This window comes from Cyanistes caeruleus, chromosome 31, assembly GCF_971803275.1.
Source record: "Cyanistes caeruleus chromosome 31, bCyaCae1.hap1.1, whole genome shotgun sequence".
NCBI lineage: Eukaryota > Metazoa > Chordata > Aves > Passeriformes > Paridae > Cyanistes > Cyanistes caeruleus.
In genome coordinates, this window is record NC_141731.1 from 3,802,752 (window position 1) to 3,824,791 (window position 22,040).

Sequence of the window (22,040 nt, forward strand, 5' to 3'; positions counted from 1 at the left end):
CTGTGTGTTTGCAAGTATGGTGTCACTTACATGGAACAAAGTGCTTATGGTAATTGTGTTGTGTATAGTCCTGACCAACTGTCTGCTAACTAACATCCAAAAGTGACAGAACATATGGGTCACTCTGGCACATTGAACTGGCCAAAGGTCAATGTGTCTGAGCCTAGCCACACCTGGAGATCCTTTTCACACCTGTCTCATAGGAATCCCTGAATGGGATCCTCAAGCAGCATTTAAAGGTTTAGTTAGAAATGAGACTTGACTGAATCAATTTGCAATGTTGCAAGAGTGCAATTGCACTGTTGGCTTCACATTAAGACAACTTGAAGCCTGCTGGCAAGCAAAAATTAGCAAAGTTCTTAATGTTACCATAGGGCCCCCCAGAAGAATTAGATTTGTTAGGTTCCACCCATACCTCAGGTGGATGGATAATGTTTGAACCCCCAACAGAAGTCATTCTAACAAAGTAATGCAGCACTGGGCTGCAGACAACCCTATAGCTGATCTCGTTACTACACAGAGTAAAGCCTTTATTAGTGGTGCAATCTCACAGAACAATTACCAAAGTGATTACCTAGTTCCATATTCCTAATCTGTGGAGATAGAGCATGGAATTAGATTCCTGCTAATCCACATAGAAAACCCTGTTATTTTGGGAAACTTACTTTGTTTCCATCCAAGCTTACATCAATTGTAGAATGTAGCTGATAAAATAAAAAACATCGGTCAAAGTGAAGCCTGAATGAATTAAAGCTTAGCAACTCTAAAAAGTCTCGCTTGTTAGACTAATAAAAAATTGAATTTAATATCCACAATGTTAAGTGAGCTTTCAGCTGATGTGAGTAGCGTACATCATGCAGTATTATAAAATCGAGCTGCAATTGACTTTTTGCTCTTAGCACAAGGACATGGTTGTGGGGAGTTTGAAGGCATGTGCTGCTTGAATCTTACTGATCATTCAGTTTCCATCCATGGGCAACTGCAGCAGCTACAGGATGGGTTACATGCCCTGAAAGAAGATAGTGACCCCACTGGAAGTTGGTTCTCCAGCTGGGGCATCACTGGATGGTTGAGGTCTCTTGTGCTGGAGGGGGGACGGACTTTCATTATAATGTTAATGGGGATGAAAGTCTAAGTTGTGTGTTATCTTGGCTTCATGAAACTATAGAATGAGTCACATCCAAAGCCTGGTTTGTGCAAAAAGTGAAAGGGGGAATGGTTGCTATATTTTATATATTAGTAAAGGCCTGTCTGCACAAACCAGTCTTTGAAATAAGTCGTGATATTAAAGGCTAAAGTCCTTGAAACCCTCCTGCAGAAGAGAGAGTAAAGCAAAACAAAATCCTTGTGTACAGGAGAAAAAATGTAAACCTGTGTGTGTTAGCCAATAGTAACTTGCTCTGCCCGCAGGCCCTGTAGAACCCTATAAAAGGTGTGCTAAAGATAGAAATAAACGCCGTTCACGTTTACTTCTGTGAAGAGCGGTGGGTTGCTGGTGGTCCTCCAATAAAGTTCTACAAATGAAACCTAACAAATGTCATTGGGGTGCAGAGGCATTGGTGAAATTGATGAAACAAAAATTAATCTCGGTACGGATGCTAACAATGGCAAAATCAGTAATGTCAAAATGTGAAATCTGCTTAAAAAACAACTCAGTGACTAGACACAGGCATAGCTAGGGAAGATTAGGATAGGAACAGAATCAGGATGACACTTGGCAAGAAGACTCTAGTAGAGTGAAATTTGGGTGGACCCTAGAGTCTTTGATTGGTCCTATAGCAAACTATCAGAAGAGAGAAATGTTGTACAAACTTACAGGTCAGGTAGATAAATTAGCAAGAGTGACCTGAGAAAGATTTTAAGAACTAAACATACAATTACAATTTACTACTCCTGAAAGAGCATGGAGTGTGTGAGTTTTTTAAAGGGATGGATTGATCATTGCTGTGTCCACACCCCAAATGTGACTGCAGATGTAGAATATGACATCAATCAATTGCAACAAATAGAGCACGAAGCACAGGAAGAGCAAAAGGATTTGTCTACATGTTGGTTAGGCAAAATCTTCAAAGGGTTAGGGTGGAATGTGAGTTCATGGATTAAATCTATCATTGAGAGTGTGATCATCTTACTAACTGTATTCTTAGCAATTTGGTTAGTTGACAGCATCTTCAAGGGAGAAATACTGAAGAAAACATCCTGGAACCAGAAAATAATAAAGGCACTGATGTGAGATCCTCACCCACCATCTTCTGGTTCTCCAGTTCGTGACAACATCCAGGACAACGCTTACATCAATCAAGGATTCGAAGAACATCAAGTATAAACTCAGAAACAAAGGACTGTATCAAGTGAAAACATTTGCACTTCTAGTGAAGTGAAAATGCTTTCAAAGGGGGGAATGATAGTAAAAGGCTTTGAAATCATAGAAAATTCATGGACTTAGAAAAAAAGTTAGGTTTGGCAAGCCTGGGAAAAGTAGGCCATGGAAAATGTTAGGCCTTGTGCTTGCTAAAGATCAGGTGAAACTGCACCTGTGTAGTCAGTAGATGATAAATGATACAATTGTTAGATGTAATTAGATATAATTATTGTTTAAAGAACATGAGGAACAATGTTAGGGGGCTGGGGGGGATCATGAGAAATCCATGCTTGGGTAACATCAATGTATACAATAGAACGATGTAAGTTTAACAATTAATATGTAAGTTATATAACGATAGAGTACAAAAACATGTTCAACTCAAAACCAAGTCGGGTCAGATTTGGGTATGTGTACCCATAAATCCCAAATCTCTACAATAAAGCACCTTCATATAATCATTCCGTGATTGTCTGTGTTCTTGAACGATAACAATTTCATCAGATTATACTGGAATTTTGTGGGATTTTCTGTAAAATTTTGTGGGATATTGAGGAGATTTAGGGAATTTTGTGGAAATTTTCTGGAATCTTGTGTATTTTTTTGGAATTTTGTGCAACTTTGTGGTGATTTTGTGGGATGTTTCAGGAATGTGGCGACATTATTAAGAATTTTGTGGAATTTTTGTGGAATTTGGTCAGGTTTTGAGAAGTTTTAAAGAATTTTGTGGGAGTTTTCTGCCATTTTATGGAATTTTTCTGGAATGTTGTGGGATATTGATAAGAATTGAAAAATGTTGAAGGATATTTCTGGAATTGTGTGGAAATTGGAGGAGATTATATGGGATGTTTCTGGAATTTGGTGACAAGTTTAAGAATTTTGTGGAATTTTTGTGGAAATTTTTGGAATTTTGAGGATACTTGAAGAATTTTGTGGGATTTTTCTTAGATTGTGTGGAAATTTGTGGAGATTTTGTGGGATGTTTCTGGAATTTGGTAGGGTTTTGAGAAGTTTTAGGGAATTTGGTGAGAGTTTTATGCCATTTTGTGGGGTTGTTCCTTAAATTTTGTGGGCTGTTTCTGGAATTACGTGGGGGTTTTGTGGAATTTTGAGGGATATTGAGGAGACTTGAAGAATTTTGAGTCAATTATCTAAGATTCTGTGGAACTTGGTAAAGATTTTGTGGGATATTTCAAATATTTGATATGGTTTTGAGAAGATTTAAGGATTTTTTTGTGACTTTTCTGCAATTTTGTGGGATTTGGCTGCAATTTTCTGGGATTTTTTCTGAATGTTGTGGGATTTTTCTGGAATGTTGTGGAATATTGATGAGACTTGAAGAATTTTGAAGGATATTTCTGGAATTTTGTGGAAATTGGAGGAGATTTTGTGGGATGTTTCTGGAATTCGGTGGCATTTTTAAGAATTTTGTGGAATTTTTGTGGAATTTTGTGGAATTATGAGGAGACTTGAAGAATTTTTTTGGATTTTTCTTAGATTGTGTGGAAATTTGTGGGATTGTTCCTTGAATTTGTTCGTGTATAGAGACGATTTAGGGAATTTTGTGGAAGTTTATTGCCATTTTGTTGGATTGTTCCTTAAATTTTGTGGGATATTTCTGGAATTACATGGGGGTTTTGTGGAATTTTGAGGGATATTGATGAGACTTGAAGAATTTTGAAGGATATTTGTGGAATTTTGTGGGAATTGGAGGTGATTTTTTGGGATGTTTCTGGAATTTGGTGACATTTTGAAGAATTTTGTGGAATTTTTTTGGAATTTTGTGGGATTCTGAGGAGACTTGAAGAATTTTGTGGAATTTTCTTAGATTGTGTGGAAATTTGTGGAGATTTTGTGGGATGTTTCTGGAATCTGGTAGGGTTTTGAGAAGGTGTAGGGAATTTGGTGGGAGTTTTCTGCCATTTTATGGGGTTTTCCTTTAATTTTGTGGGATATTGAGGAGATTTTGTGGGATGTTTCTGGAATTTGGTGACATTTTTAAGAATTTAGTGGAATTTTTGTGGAATTTTGTAAGATTCTGAGGAGACTTGAAGAATTTTGTGGGATTTTTCTTAGATTGTGTGGAAATTTGTGGAGATTTTGTGGGATGTTTCAGGAATTTGGTAGAGTTTTGAGAAGTTTTAGGGAATTTGGTGGGAGTTTTCTGCCATTTTGTGGGATTGTTCCTTAAATTTTGTGGGCTGTTTCTGGAATTACGTGTGGGTTTTGTGGAATTTTGAGGGATATTGAGGAGACTTGAAGAATTTTGAAGGATATTTCTGGAATTTTGAGGAAATTGGAGGTGATTTTTTGGGATGTCTCTGGAATTTGGTAACATTTTTAAGAATTTTGTAGAATTTTGGTGGAATTTTTTTAGAATTTTGAGGGATTCTGAGGAGACCTGAAGAATTTTGTGGGATTTTTCTTAGATTGTGTGGAAATTTGTGGAGATTTTGTGGGATGTTTCAGGAATTTGGTAGGGTTTTGAGAAGTTTTAGGGAATTTGGTGGGAGTTTTCTGCCATTTTGTGGGATTGTTCCTTAAATTTTGTGGGCTGTTTCTGGAATTACGTGGGGGTTTTGTGGAATTTTGAGGGATATTGAGGAGACAGGAAGAATTTTGAGTCAATTATCTTAGATTCTGTGGAACTTGGTAAAGATTTTGTGGGATATTTCAAATATTTGATATGGTTTTGAGAAGATTTAAGGATTTTATTGTGACTTTTCTGCAATTTTGTGGGATTTGGCTGCAATTTTGTGGGATTCTTTCTGAATGTTGTGGGATTTTTCTGGAATTTTGAGGGATGTTGATGAGACTTGAAGAATTTTGAAGGATATTTCTGGAATTGTGTGGAAATTGGAGGAGATTTTGTGGGATGTTTCTGGAATTTGGTGACATTTTTAAGAATTTTGTGGAATTTTTGTGGAATTTTGTGGAATTATGAGGAGACTTGAAGAATTTTTTTGGATTTTTCTTAGATTGTGTGGAAATTTGTGGGATTGTTCCTTGAATTTGTTCGTGTATAGAGACGATTTAGGGAATTTTGTGGAAGTTTATTGCCATTTTGTTGGATTGTTCCTTAAATTTTGTGGGATATTTCTGGAATTACATGGGGGTTTTGTGGAATTTTGAGGGATATTGAGGAGACTTGAAGAATTTTGAAGGATATTTGTGGAATTTTGAGGAAATTGGAGGTGATTTTTTGGGATGTCTCTGGAATTTGGTAACATTTTTAAGAATTTTGTAGAATTTTGGTGGAATTTTTTTAGAATTTTGAGGGATTCTGAGGAGACCTGAAGAATTTTGTGGGATTTTTCTTAGATTGTGTGGAAATTTGTGGAGATTTTGTGGGATGTTTCAGGAATTTGGTAGAGTTTTGAGAAGTTTTAGGGAATTTGGTGGGAGTTTTCTGCCATTTTGTGGGATTGTTCCTTAAATTTTGTGGGCTGTTTCTGGAATTACGTGTGGGTTTTGTGGAATTTTGAGGGATATTGAGGAGACTTGAAGAATTTTGAAGGATATTTCTGGAATTTTGAGGAAATTGGAGGTGATTTTTTGGGATGTCTCTGGAATTTGGTAACATTTTTAAGAATTTTGTAGAATTTTGGTGGAATTTTTTTAGAATTTTGAGGGATTCTGAGGAGACCTGAAGAATTTTGTGGGATTTTTCTTAGATTGTGTGGAATTTTGTGGAGATTTTGTGGGATGTTTCAGGAATTTGGTAGAGTTTTGAGAAGTTTTAGGGAATTTGGTGGGAGTTTTCTGCCATTTTGTGGGATTGTTCCTTAAATTTTGTGGGCTGTTTCTGGAATTACGTGGGGGTTTTGTGGAATTTTGAGGGATATTGAGGAGACAGGAAGAATTTTGAGTCAATTATCTTAGATTCTGTGGAACTTGGTAAAGATTTTGTGGGATATTTCAAATATTTGATATGGTTTTGAGAAGATTTAAGGATTTTATTGTGACTTTTCTGCAATTTTGTGGGATTTGGCTGCAATTTTGTGGGATTCTTTCTGAATGTTGTGGGATTTTTCTGGAATTTTGAGGGATGTTGATGAGACTTGAAGAATTTTGAAGGATATTTCTGGAATTGTGTGGAAATTGGAGGAGATTTTGTGGGATGTTTCTGGAATTTGGTGACATTTTTAAGAATTTTGTGGAATTTTTGTGGAATTTTGTGGAATTATGAGGAGACTTGAAGAATTTTTTTGGATTTTTCTTAGATTGTGTGGAAATTTGTGGGATTGTTCCTTGAATTTGTTCGTGTATAGAGACGATTTAGGGAATTTTGTGGAAGTTTATTGCCATTTTGTTGGATTGTTCCTTAAATTTTGTGGGATATTTCTGGAATTACATGGGGGTTTTGTGGAATTTTGAGGGATATTGAGGAGACTTGAAGAATTTTGAAGGATATTTGTGGAATTTTGTGGGAATTGGAGGTGATTTTTTGGGATGTTTCTGGAATTTGGTGACATTTTGAAGAATTTTGTGGAATTTTTTTAGAATTTTGTGGGATTCTGAGGAGACTTGAAGAATTTTGTGGAATTTTCTTAGATTGTGTGGAAATCTGTGGAGATTTTGTGGGATGTTTCTGGAATCTGGTAGGGTTTTGAGAAGGTGTAGGGAATTTGGTGGGAGTTTTCTGCCATTTTATGGGGTTTTCCTTTAATTTTGTGGGATATTGAGGAGATTTTGTGGGATGTTTCTGGAATTTGGTGACATTTTTAAGAATTTTGTGGAATTTTTGTGGAATTTTGTAAGATTCTGAGGAGACTTGAAGAATTTTGTGGGATCTTCTCAGATTGTGCGGAAATTTGTGGAGATTTTGTGGGATGTTTCAGGAATTTGGTAGAGTTTTGAGAAGTTTTAGGGAATTTGGTGGGAGTTTTCTGCCATTTTGCGGGATTGTTCCTTAAATTTTGTGGGCTGTTTCTGGAATTACGTGAGGGTTTTGTGGAATTTTGAGGGATATTGAGGAGACTTGAAGAATTTTGAAGGATATTTCTGGAATTTTGAGGAAATTGGAGGTGATTTTTTGGGATGTCTCTGGAATTTGGTAACATTTTTAAGAATTTTGTAGAATTTTGGTGGAATTTTTTTAGAATTTTGAGGGATTCTGAGGAGACCTGAAGAATTTTGTGGGATTTTTCTTAGATTGTGTGGAATTTTGTGGAGATTTTGTGGGATGTTTCAGGAATTTGGTAGAGTTTTGAGAAGTTTTAGGGAATTTGGTGGGAGTTTTCTGCCATTTTGTGGGATTGTTCCTTAAATTTTGTGGGCTGTTTCTGGAATTACGTGGGGGTTTTGTGGAATTTTGAGGGATATTGAGGAGACAGGAAGAATTTTGAGTCAATTATCTTAGATTCTGTGGAACATGGTAAAGATTTTGTGGGATATTTCAAATATTTGATATGGTTTTGAGAAGATTTAAGGATTTTATTGTGACTTTTCTGCAATTTTGTGGGATTTGGCTGCAATTTTGTGGGATTCTTTCTGAATGTTGTGGGATTTTTCTGGAATTTTGAGGGATGTTGATGAGACTTGAAGAATTTTGAAGGATATTTCTGGAATTGTGTGGAAATTGGAGGAGATTTTGTGGGATGTTTCTGGAATTTGGTGACATTTTTAAGAATTTTGTGGAATTTTTGTGGAATTTTGTGGAATTATGAGGAGACTTGAAGAATTTTTTTGGATTTTTCTTAGATTGTGTGGAAATTTGTGGGATTGTTCCTTGAATTTGTTCGTGTATAGAGACGATTTAGGGAATTTTGTGGAAGTTTATTGCCATTTTGTTGGATTGTTCCTTAAATTTTGTGGGATATTTCTGGAATTACATGGGGGTTTTGTGGAATTTTGAGGGATATTGAGGAGACTTGAAGAATTTTGAAGGATATTTGTGGAATTTTGAGGAAAATTGGAGGTGATTTTTTGGGATGTCTCTGGAATTTGGTAACATTTTTAAGAATTTTGTAGAATTTTGGTGGAATTTTTTTAGAATTTTGAGGGATTCTGAGGAGACCTGAAGAATTTTGTGGGATTTTTCTTAGATTGTGTGGAAATTTGTGGAGATTTTGTGGGATGTTTCAGGAATTTGGTAGAGTTTTGAGAAGTTTTAGGGAATTTGGTGGGAGTTTTCTGCCATTTTGTGGGATTGTTCCTTAAATTTTGTGGGCTGTTTCTGGAATTACGTGTGGGTTTTGTGGAATTTTGAGGGATATTGAGGAGACTTGAAGAATTTTGAAGGATATTTCTGGAATTTTGAGGAAATTGGAGGTGATTTTTTGGGATGTCTCTGGAATTTGGTAACATTTTTAAGAATTTTGTAGAATTTTGGTGGAATTTTTTTAGAATTTTGAGGGATTCTGAGGAGACCTGAAGAATTTTGTGGGATTTTTCTTAGATTGTGTGGAATTTTGTGGAGATTTTGTGGGATGTTTCAGGAATTTGGTAGAGTTTTGAGAAGTTTTAGGGAATTTGGTGGGAGTTTTCTGCCATTTTGTGGGATTGTTCCTTAAATTTTGTGGGCTGTTTCTGGAATTACGTGGGGGTTTTGTGGAATTTTGAGGGATATTGAGGAGACAGGAAGAATTTTGAGTCAATTATCTTAGATTCTGTGGAACTTGGTAAAGATTTTGTGGGATATTTCAAATATTTGATATGGTTTTGAGAAGATTTAAGGATTTTATTGTGACTTTTCTGCAATTTTGTGGGATTTGGCTGCAATTTTGTGGGATTCTTTCTGAATGTTGTGGGATTTTTCTGGAATTTTGAGGGATGTTGATGAGACTTGAAGAATTTTGAAGGATATTTCTGGAATTGTGTGGAAATTGGAGAAGATTTTGTGGGATGTTTCTGGAATTTGGTGACATTTTTAAGAATTTTGTGGAATTTTTGTGGAATTTTGTGGAATTATGAGGAGACTTGAAGAATTTTTTTGGATTTTTCTTAGATTGTGTGGAAATTTGTGGGATTGTTCCTTGAATTTGTTCGTGTATAGAGACGATTTAGGGAATTTTGTGGAAGTTTATTGCCATTTTGTTGGATTGTTCCTTAAATTTTGTGGGATATTTCTGGAATTACATGGGGGTTTTGTGGAATTTTGAGGGATATTGAGGAGACTTGAAGAATTTTGAAGGATATTTGTGGAATTTTGTGGGAATTGGAGGTGATTTTTTGGGATGTTTCTGGAATTTGGTGACATTTTGAAGAATTTTGTGGAATTTTTTTAGAATTTTGTGGGATTCTGAGGAGACTTGAAGAATTTTGTGGAATTTTCTTAGATTGTGTGGAAATCTGTGGAGATTTTGTGGGATGTTTCTGGAATCTGGTAGGGTTTTGAGAAGGTGTAGGGAATTTGGTGGGAGTTTTCTGCCATTTTATGGGGTTTTCCTTTAATTTTGTGGGATATTGAGGAGATTTTGTGGGATGTTTCTGGAATTTGGTGACATTTTTAAGAATTTAGTGGAATTTTTGTGGAATTTTGTAAGATTCTGAGGAGACTTGAAGAATTTTGTGGGATCTTCTCAGATTGTGCGGAAATTTGTGGAGATTTTGTGGGATGTTTCAGGAATTTGGTAGAGTTTTGAGAAGTTTTAGGGAATTTGGTGGGAGTTTTCTGCCATTTTGCGGGATTGTTCCTTAAATTTTGTGGGCTGTTTCTGGAATTACGTGAGGGTTTTGTGGAATTTTGAGGGATATTGAGGAGACTTGAAGAATTTTGAAGGATATTTCTGGAATTTTGAGGAAATTGGAGGTGATTTTTTGGGATGTCTCTGGAATTTGGTAACATTTTTAAGAATTTTGTAGAATTTTGGTGGAATTTTTTTAGAATTTTGAGGGATTCTGAGGAGACCTGAAGAATTTTGTGGGATTTTTCTTAGATTGTGTGGAATTTTGTGGAGATTTTGTGGGATGTTTCAGGAATTTGGTAGAGTTTTGAGAAGTTTTAGGGAATTTGGTGGGAGTTTTCTGCCATTTTGTGGGATTGTTCCTTAAATTTTGTGGGCTGTTTCTGGAATTACGTGGGGGTTTTGTGGAATTTTGAGGGATATTGAGGAGACAGGAAGAATTTTGAGTCAATTATCTTAGATTCTGTGGAACTTGGTAAAGATTTTGTGGGATATTTCAAATATTTGATATGGTTTTGAGAAGATTTAAGGATTTTATTGTGACTTTTCTGCAATTTTGTGGGATTTGGCTGCAATTTTGTGGGATTCTTTCTGAATGTTGTGGGATTTTTCTGGAATTTTGAGGGATGTTGATGAGACTTGAAGAATTTTGAAGGATATTTCTGGAATTGTGTGGAAATTGGAGGAGATTTTGTGGGATGTTTCTGGAATTTGGTGACATTTTTAAGAATTTTGTGGAATTTTTGTGGAATTTTGTGGAATTATGAGGAGACTTGAAGAATTTTTTTGGATTTTTCTTAGATTGTGTGGAAATTTGTGGGATTGTTCCTTGAATTTGTTCGTGTATAGAGACGATTTAGGGAATTTTGTGGAAGTTTATTGCCATTTTGTTGGATTGTTCCTTAAATTTTGTGGGATATTTCTGGAATTACATGGGGGTTTTGTGGAATTTTGAGGGATATTGAGGAGACTTGAAGAATTTTGAAGGATATTTGTGGAATTTTGTGGGAATTGGAGGTGATTTTTTGGGATGTTTCTGGAATTTGGTGACATTTTGAAGAATTTTGTGGAATTTTTTTAGAATTTTGTGGGATTCTGAGGAGACTTGAAGAATTTTGTGGAATTTTCTTAGATTGTGTGGAAATCTGTGGAGATTTTGTGGGATGTTTCTGGAATCTGGTAGGGTTTTGAGAAGGTGTAGGGAATTTGGTGGGAGTTTTCTGCCATTTTATGGGGTTTTCCTTTAATTTTGTGGGATATTGAGGAGATTTTGTGGGATGTTTCAGGAATTTGGTGACATTTTTAAGAATTTAGTGGAATTTTTGTGGAATTTTGTAAGATTCTGAGGAGACTTGAAGAATTTTGTGGGATCTTCTCAGATTGTGCGGAAATTTGTGGAGATTTTGTGGGATGTTTCAGGAATTTGGTAGAGTTTTGAGAAGTTTTAGGGAATTTGGTGGGAGTTTTCTGCCATTTTGCGGGATTGTTCCTTAAATTTTGTGGGCTGTTTCTGGAATTACGTGAGGGTTTTGTGGAATTTTGAGGGATATTGAGGAGACTTGAAGAATTTTGAAGGATATTTCTGGAATTTTGAGGAAATTGGAGGTGATTTTTTGGGATGTCTCTGGAATTTGGTAACATTTTTAAGAATTTTGTAGAATTTTGGTGGAATTTTTTTAGAATTTTGAGGGATTCTGAGGAGACCTGAAGAATTTTGTGGGATTTTTCTTAGATTGTGTGGAATTTTGTGGAGATTTTGTGGGATGTTTCAGGAATTTGGTAGAGTTTTGAGAAGTTTTAGGGAATTTGGTGGGAGTTTTCTGCCATTTTGTGGGATTGTTCCTTAAATTTTGTGGGCTGTTTCTGGAATTACGTGGGGGTTTTGTGGAATTTTGAGGGATATTGAGGAGACAGGAAGAATTTTGAGTCAATTATCTTAGATTCTGTGGAACTTGGTAAAGATTTTGTGGGATATTTCAAATATTTGATATGGTTTTGAGAAGATTTAAGGATTTTATTGTGACTTTTCTGCAATTTTGTGGGATTTGGCTGCAATTTTGTGGGATTCTTTCTGAATGTTGTGGGATTTTTCTGGAATTTTGAGGGATGTTGATGAGACTTGAAGAATTTTGAAGGATATTTCTGGAATTGTGTGGAAATTGGAGGAGATTTTGTGGGATGTTTCTGGAATTTGGTGACAAGTTTAAGAATTTTGTGGAATTTTTGTGGAATTTTGTGGAATTATGAGGAGACTTGAAGAATTTTTTTGGATTTTTCTTAGATTGTGTGGAAATTTGTGGGATTGTTCCTTGAATTTGTTCGTGTATAGAGACGATTTAGGGAATTTTGTGGAAGTTTATTGCCATTTTGTTGGATTGTTCCTTAAATTTTGTGGGATATTTCTGGAATTACATGGGGGTTTTGTGGAATTTTGAGGGATATTGAGGAGACTTGAAGAATTTTGAAGGATATTTGTGGAATTTTGTGGGAATTGGAGGTGATTTTTTGGGATGTTTCTGGAATTTGGTGACATTTTGAAGAATTTTGTGGAATTTTTTTAGAATTTTGTGGGATTCTGAGGAGACTTGAAGAATTTTGTGGAATTTTCTTAGATTGTGTGGAAATCTGTGGAGATTTTGTGGGATGTTTCTGGAATCTGGTAGGGTTTTGAGAAGGTGTAGGGAATTTGGTGGGAGTTTTCTGCCATTTTATGGGGTTTTCCTTTAATTTTGTGGGATATTGAGGAGATTTTGTGGGATGTTTCAGGAATTTGGTGACATTTTTAAGAATTTAGTGGAATTTTTGTGGAATTTTGTAAGATTCTGAGGAGACTTGAAGAATTTTGTGGGATCTTCTCAGATTGTGCGGAAATTTGTGGAGATTTTGTGGGATGTTTCAGGAATTTGGTAGAGTTTTGAGAAGTTTTAGGGAATTTGGTGGGAGTTTTCTGCCATTTTGCGGGATTGTTCCTTAAATTTTGTGGGCTGTTTCTGGAATTACGTGAGGGTTTTGTGGAATTTTGAGGGATATTGAGGAGACTTGAAGAATTTTGAAGGATATTTCTGGAATTTTGAGGAAATTGGAGGTGATTTTTTGGGATGTCTCTGGAATTTGGTAACATTTTTAAGAATTTTGTAGAATTTTGGTGGAATTTTTTTAGAATTTTGAGGGATTCTGAGGAGACCTGAAGAATTTTGTGGGATTTTTCTTAGATTGTGTGGAATTTTGTGGAGATTTTGTGGGATGTTTCAGGAATTTGGTAGAGTTTTGAGAAGTTTTAGGGAATTTGGTGGGAGTTTTCTGCCATTTTGTGGGATTGTTCCTTAAATTTTGTGGGCTGTTTCTGGAATTACGTGGGGGTTTTGTGGAATTTTGAGGGATATTGAGGAGACAGGAAGAATTTTGAGTCAATTATCTTAGATTCTGTGGAACTTGGTAAAGATTTTGTGGGATATTTCAAATATTTGATATGGTTTTGAGAAGATTTAAGGATTTTATTGTGACTTTTCTGCAATTTTGTGGGATTTGGCTGCAATTTTGTGGGATTCTTTCTGAATGTTGTGGGATTTTTCTGGAATTTTGAGGGATGTTGATGAGACTTGAAGAATTTTGAAGGATATTTCTGGAATTGTGTGGAAATTGGAGGAGATTTTGTGGGATGTTTCTGGAATTTGGTGACATTTTTAAGAATTTTGTGGAATTTTTGTGGAATTTTGTGGAATTATGAGGAGACTTGAAGAATTTTTTTGGATTTTTCTTAGATTGTGTGGAAATTTGTGGGATTGTTCCTTGAATTTGTTCGTGTATAGAGACGATTTAGGGAATTTTGTGGAAGTTTATTGCCATTTTGTTGGATTGTTCCTTAAATTTTGTGGGATATTTCTGGAATTACATGGGGGTTTTGTGGAATTTTGAGGGATATTGAGGAGACTTGAAGAATTTTGAAGGATATTTGTGGAATTTTGTGGGAATTGGAGGTGATTTTTTGGGATGTTTCTGGAATTTGGTGACATTTTGAAGAATTTTGTGGAATTTTTTTAGAATTTTGTGGGATTCTGAGGAGACTTGAAGAATTTTGTGGAATTTTCTTAGATTGTGTGGAAATCTGTGGAGATTTTGTGGGATGTTTCTGGAATCTGGTAGGGTTTTGAGAAGGTGTAGGGAATTTGGTGGGAGTTTTCTGCCATTTTATGGGGTTTTCCTTTAATTTTGTGGGATATTGAGGAGATTTTGTGGGATGTTTCAGGAATTTGGTGACATTTTTAAGAATTTAGTGGAATTTTTGTGGAATTTTGTAAGATTCTGAGGAGACTTGAAGAATTTTGTGGGATCTTCTCAGAGTGTGTGGAAATTTGTGGAGATTTTGTGGGATGTTTCAGGAATTTGGTAGAGTTTTGAGAAGTTTTAGGGAATTTGGTGGGAGTTTTCTGCCATTTTGTGGGATTGTTCCTTAAATTTTGTGGGCTGTTTCTGGAATTACGTGTGGGTTTTGTGGAATTTTGAGGAATATTGAGGAGACTTGAAGAATATTGAAGGATATTTCTGGAATTTTGAGGAAATTGGAGGTGATTTTTTGGGATGTCTCTGGAATTTGGTAACATTTTTAAGAATTTTGTAGAATTTTGGTGGAATTTTTTTAGAATTTTGAGGGATTCTGAGGAGACCTGAAGAATTTTGTGGGATTTTTCTTAGATTGTGTGGAAATTTGTGGAGATTTTGTGGGATGTTTCAGGAATTTGGTAGAGTTTTGAGAAGTTTTAGGGAATTTGGTGGGAGTTTTCTGCCATTTTGTGGGATTGTTCCTTAAATTTTGTGGGCTGTTTCTGGAATTACGTGGGGGTTTTGTGGAATTTTGAGGGATATTGAGGAGACAGGAAGAATTTTGAGTCAATTATCTTAGATTCTGTGGAACTTGGTAAAGATTTTGTGGGATATTTCAAATATTTGATATGGTTTTGAGAAGATTTAAGGATTTTATTGTGACTTTTCTGCAATTTTGTGGGATTTGGCTGCAATTTTGTGGGATTCTTTCTGAATGTTGTGGGATTTTTCTGGAATTTTGAGGGATGTTGATGAGACTTGAAGAATTTTGAAGGATATTTCTGGAATTGTGTGGAAATTGGAGGAGATTTTGTGGGATGTTTCTGGAATTTGGTGACAAGTTTAAGAATTCTGTGGAATTTTTGTGGAATTTTGTGGAATTATGAGGAGACTTGAAGAATTTTTTTGGATTTTTCTTAGATTGTGTGGAAATTTGTGGAGATTTTGTGGGATGTTTCTGGAATTTGTTCGTGTATAGAGACGATTTAGGGAATTTTGTGGAAGTTTATTGCCATTTTGTTGGATTGTTCCTTAAATTTTGTGGGATATTTCTGGAATTACATGGGGGTTTTGTGGAATTTTGAGGGATATTGATGAGACTTGAAGAATTTTGAAGGATATTTGTGGAATTTTGTGGGAATTGGAGGTGATTTTTTGGGATGTTTCTGGAATTTGGTGACATTTTGAAGAATTTTGTGGAATTTTTGTGGAATTTTGTGGAATTATGAGGAGACTTGAAGAATTTTTTTGGATTTTTCTTAGATTGTGTGGAAATTTGTGGGATTGTTCCTTGAATTTGTTCGTGTATAGAGACGATTTAGGGAATTTTGTGGAAGTTTATTGCCATTTTGTTGGATTGTTCCTTAAATTTTGTGGGATATTTCTGGAATTACATGGGGGTTTTGTGGAATTTTGAGGGATATTGAGGAGACTTGAAGAATTTTGAAGGATATTTGTGGAATTTTGTGGGAATTGGAGGTGATTTTTTGGGATGTTTCTGGAATTTGGTGACATTTTGAAGAATTTTGTGGAATTTTTTTAGAATTTTGTGGGATTCTGAGGAGACTTGAAGAATTTTGTGGAATTTTCTTAGATTGTGTGGAAATCTGTGGAGATTTTGTGGGATGTTTCTGGAATCTGGTAGGGTTTTGAGAAGGTGTAGGGAATTTGGTGGGAGTTTTCTGCCATTTTATGGGGTTTTCCTTTAATTTTGTGGGATATTGAGGAGATTTTGTGGGATGTTTCAGGAATTTGGTGACATTTTTAAGAATTTAGTGGAATTTTTGTGGAATTTTGTAAGATTCTGAGGAGACTTGAAGAATTTTGTGGGATCTTCTCAGAGTGTGTGGAAATTTGTGGAGATTTTGTGGGATGTTTCAGGAATTTGGTAGAGTTTTGAGAAGTTTTAGGGAATTTGGTGGGAGTTTTCTGCCATTTTGTGGGATTGTTCCTTAAATTTTGTGGGCTGTTTCTGGAATTACGTGTGGGTTTTGTGGAATTTTGAGGAATATTGAGGAGACTTGAAGAATATTGAAGGATATTTCTGGAATTTTGAGGAAATTGGAGGTGATTTTTTGGGATGTCTCTGGAATTTGGTAACATTTTTAAGAATTTTGTAGAATTTTGGTGGAATTTTTTTAGAATTTTGAGGGATTCTGAGGAGACCTGAAGAATTTTGTGGGATTTTTCTTAGATTGTGTGGAAATTTGTGGAGATTTTGTGGGATGTTTCAGGAATTTGGTAGAGTTTTGAGAAGTTTTAGGGAATTTGGTGGGAGTTTTCTGCCATTTTGTGGGATTGTTCCTTAAATTTTGTGGGCTGTTTCTGGAATTACGTGGGGGTTTTGTGGAATTTTGAGGGATATTGAGGAGACAGGAAGAATTTTGAGTCAATTATCTTAGATTCTGTGGAACTTGGTAAAGATTTTGTGGGATATTTCAAATATTTGATATGGTTTTGAGAAGATTTAAGGATTTTATTGTGACTTTTCTGCAATTTTGTGGGATTTGGCTGCAATTTTGTGGGATTCTTTCTGAATGTTGTGGGATTTTTCTGGAATTTTGAGGGATGTTGATGAGACTTGAAGAATTTTGAAGGATATTTCTGGAATTGTGTGGAAATTGGAGGAGATTTTGTGGGATGTTTCTGGAATTTGGTGACAAGTTTAAGAATTCTGTGGAATTTTTGTGGAATTTTGTGGAATTATGAGGAGACTTGAAGAATTTTTTTGGATTTTTCTTAGATTGTGTGGAAATTTGTGGAGATTTTGTGGGATGTTTCTGGAATTTGTTCGTGTATAGAGACGATTTAGGGAATTTTGTGGAAGTTTATTGCCATTTTGTTGGATTGTTCCTTAAATTTTGTGGGATATTTCTGGAATTACATGGGGGTTTTGTGGAATTTTGAGGGATATTGAGGAGACTTGAAGAATTTTGAAGGATATTTGTGGAATTTTGTGGGAATTGGAGGTGATTTTTTGGGATGTTTCTGGAATTTGGTGACATTTTTAAGAATTTTGTGGAATTTTTTTAGAATTTTGTGGGATTCTGAGGAGACTTGAAGAATTTTGTGGAATTTTCTTAGATTGTGTGGAAATCTGTGGAGATTTTGTGGGATGTTTCAGGAATTTGGTAGAGTTTTGAGAAGTTTTAGGGAATTTGGTGGGAGTTTTCTGCCATTTTGTGGGATTGTTCCTTAAATTTTGTGGGCTGTTTCTGGAATTACGTGGGGGTTTTGTGGAATTTTGAGGGATATTGAGGAGACAGGAAGAATTTTGAGTCAATTATCTTAGATTCTGTGGAACTTGGTAATAATTTTGTGGGATATTTCAAATATTTGATATGGTTTTGAGAAGATTTAAGGATTTTTTTGTGACTTTTCTGCAATTTTGTGGGATTTGGCTGCAATTTTGTGGGATTCTTTCTGAATGTTGTGGGATTTTTCTGGAATTTTGAGGGATGTTGATGAGACTTGAAGAATTTTGAAGGATATTTCTGGAATTGTGTGGAAATTGGAGGAGATTTTGTGGGATGTTTCTGGAATTTGGTGACAAGTTTAAGAATTCTGTGGAATTTTTGTGGAATTTTGTGGAATTATGAGGAGAGTTGAAGAAATTTTTTTGATTTTTCTTAGATTGTGTGGAAATTTGTGGAGATTTTGTGGGATGTTCCTTGAATTTGTTCGTGTATAGAGACGATTTAGGGAATTTTGTGGAAGTTTATTGCCATTTTGTTGGATTGTTGCTTAAATTTTGTGGGATATTTCTGGAATTACATGGGGGTTTTGTGGAATTTTGAGGGATATTGATGAGACTTGAAGAATTTTGAAGGATATTTGTGGAATTTTGTGGGAATTGGAGGTGATTTTTTGGGATGTTTCTGGAATTTGGTGACATTTTGAAGAATTTTGTGGAATTTTTGTGGAATTTTGTGGGATTCTGAGGAGACTTGAAGAATTTTGTGGAATTTTCTTAGATTGTGTGGAAATCTGTGGAGATTTTGTGGGATGTTTCTGGAATCTGGTAGGGTTTTGAGAAGGTGTAGGGAATTTGGTGGGAGTTTTCTGCCATTTTATGGGGTTTTCTTTTAATTTTGTGGGATATTGAGGAGATTTTGTGGGATGTTTCTGGAATTTGGTGACAAGTTTAAGAATTTTGTGGAATTTTTGTGGAATTTTGTGGGATTCTGAGGAGACAAAGAATTTTGTGGAATTTTCTTAGATTGTGTGGAAATTTGTGGAGATTTTGTGGGATGTTTCTGGAATTTGGTAGGGTTTTGAGAAGTTTTAGGGAATTTGGTGGGAGTTTTCTGCCATTTTATGAGATTTTTGCATCTATTTTGTGGGATGTTTCTGGAATTACGTGTGGGTTTTGTGGAATTTTGAGGGATATTGAGGAGACTTGAAGAATTTTGAAGGATATTTCTGGAATTTTGAGGAAATTGGAGGAAATTTTTTGGGATGTCTCTGGAATTTGGTAACATTTTTAAGAATTTTGTAGAATTTTGGTGGAATTTTTATAGAATTTTGAGGGATTCTGAGGAGACCTGAAGAATTTTGTGGGATTTTTCTTAGATTGTGTGGAAATTTGTGGAGATTTTGTGGGATGTTTCAGGAATTTGGTAGGGTTTTGAGAAGTTTTAGGGAATTTGGTGAGAGTTTTATGCCATTTTGTGGGATTGTTCCTTAAATTTTGTGGGCTGTTTCTGGAATTACGTGGGGGTTTTGTGGAATTTTGAGGGATATTGAGGAGACAGGAAGAATTTTGAGTCAATTATCTTAGATTCTGTGGAACTTGGTAAAGAGTTTGTGGGATATTTCAAATATTTGATATGGTTTTGAGAAGATTTAAGGATTTTTTTGTGACTTTTCTGCAATTTTGTGGGATTTGGCTGCAATTTTGTGGGATTCTTTCTGAATGTTGTGGGATTTTTCTGGAATTTTGAGGGATGTTGATGAGACTTGAAGAATTTTGAAGGATATTTCTGGAATTGTGTGGAAATTGGAGGAGATTTTGTGGGATGTTTCTGGAATTTGGTGACATTTTTAAGAATTTTGTGGAATTTTTGTGGAATTTTGTGGAATTATGAGGAGACTTGAAGAATTTTTTTGGATTTTTCTTAGATTGTGTGGAAATTTGTGGGATTGTTCCTTGAATTTGTTCGTGTATAGAGACGATTTAGGGAATTTTGTGGAAGTTTATTGCCATTTTGTTGGATTGTTCCTTAAATTTTGTGGGATATTTCTGGAATTACATGGGGGTTTTGTGGAATTTTGAGGGATATTGAGGAGACTTGAAGAATTTTGAAGGATATTTGTGGAATTTTGTGGGAATTGGAGGTGATTTTTTGGGATGTTTCTGGAATTTGGTGACATTTTGAAGAATTTTGTGGAATTTTTTTAGAATTTTGTGGGATTCTGAGGAGACTTGAAGAATTTTGTGGAATTTTCTTAGATTGTGTGGAAATCTGTGGAGATTTTGTGGGATGTTTCTGGAATCTGGTAGGGTTTTGAGAAGGTGTAGGGAATTTGGTGGGAGTTTTCTGCCATTTTATGGGGTTTTCCTTTAATTTTGTGGGATATTGAGGAGATTTTGTGGGATGTTTCAGGAATTTGGTGACATTTTTAAGAATTTTGTGGAATTTTTGTGGAATTTTGTGGGATTCTGAGGAGACAAAGAATTTTGTGGGATCTTCTCAGATTGTGTGGAAATTTGTGGAGATTTTGTGGGATGTTTCAGGAATTTGGTAGAGTTTTGAGAAGTTTTAGGGAATTTGGTGGGAGTTTTCTGCCATTTTGTGGGATTGTTCCTTAAATTTTGTGGGCTGTTTCTGGAATTACGTGTGGGTTTTGTGGAATTTTGAGGAATATTGAGGAGACTTGAAGAATATTGAAGGATATTTCTGGAATTTTGAGGAAATTGGAGGTGATTTTTTGGGATGTCTCTGGAATTTGGTAACATTTTTAAGAATTTTGTAGAATTTTGGTGGAATTTTTTTAGAATTTTGAGGGATTCTGAGGAGACCTGAAGAATTTTGTGGGATTTTTCTTAGATTGTGTGGAAATTTGTGGAGATTTTGTGGGATGTTTCAGGAATTTGGTAGAGTTTTGAGAAGTTTTAGGGAATTTGGTGGGAGTTTTCTGCCATTTTGTGGGATTGTTCCTTAAATTTTGTGGGCTGTTTCTGGAATTACGTGGGGGTTTTGTGGAATTTTGAGGGATACTGAGGAGACAGGAAGAATTTTGAGTCAATTATCTTAGATTCTGTGGAACTTGGTAAAGATTTTGTGGGATATTTCAAATATTTGATATGGTTTTGAGAAGATTTAAGGATTTTATTGTGACTTTTCTGCAATTTTGTGGGATTTGGCTGCAATTTTGTGGGATTCTTTCTGAATGTTGTGGGATTTTTCTGGAATTTTGAGGGATGTTGATGAGACTTGAAGAATTTTGAAGGATATTTCTGGAATTGTGTGGAAATTGGAGGAGATTTTGTGGGATGTTTCTGGAATTTGGTGACAAGTTTAAGAATTCTGTGGAATTTTTGTGGAATTTTGTGGAATTATGAGGAGACTTGAAGAATTTTTTGGATTTTTCTTAGATTGTGTGGAAATTTGTGGAGATTTTGTGGGATGTTTCTGGAATTTATTCGTGTATAGAGACGATTTAGGGAATTTTGTGGAAGTTTATTGCCATTTTGTTGGATTGTTCCTTAAATTTTGTGGGATATTTCTGGAATTACATGGGCGTTTTGTGGAATTTTGAGGGATATTGAGGAGACTTGAAGAATTTTGAAGGATATTTGTGGAATTTTGTGGGAATTGGAGGTGATTTTTTGGGATGTTTCTGGAATTTGGTGACATTTTGAAGAATTTTGTGGAATTTTTTTAGAATTTTGTGGGATTCTGAGGAGACTTGAAGAATTTTGTGGAATTTTCTTAGATTGTGTGGAAATTTGTGGAGATTTTGTGGGATGTTTCTGGAATCTGGTAGGGTTTTGAGAAGGTGTAGGGAATTTGGTGGGAGTTTTCTGCCATTTTATGGGGTTTTCCTTTAATTTTGTGGGATATTGAGGAGATTTTGTGGGATGTTTCAGGAATTTGGTGACATTTTTAAGAATTTTGGTGGAATTTTTTTAGAATTTTGAGGGATTCTGAGGAGACCTGAAGAATTTTGTGGGATTTTTCTTAGATTGTGTGGAAATTTGTGGAGATTTTGTGGGATGTTTCAGGAATTTGGTAGAGTTTTGAGAAGTTTTAGGGAATTTATTGGGAGTTTTCTGCCATTTTGTGGGATTGTTCCTTAAATTTTGTGGGCTGTTTCTGGAATTACGTGGGGGTTTTGTGGAATTTTGAGGGATATTGAGGAGACAGGAAGAATTTTGAGTCAATTATCTTAGATTCTGTGGAACTTGGTAAAGATTTTGTGGGATATTTCAAATATTTGATATGGTTTTGAGAAGATTTAAGGATTTTTTTGTGACTTTTCTGCAATTTTGTGGGATTTGGCTGCAATTTTGTGGGATTCTTTCTGAATGTTGTGGGATTTTTCTGGAATTTTGAGGGATATTGATGAGACTTGAAGAATTTTGAAGGATATTTCTGGAATTGTGTGGAAATTGGGGGAGATTTTGTGGGATGTTTCTGGAATTTGGTGACAAGTTTAAGAATTCTGTGGAATTTTTGTGGAATTTTGTGGAATTATGAGGAGAGTTGAAGAATTTTTTTGGATTT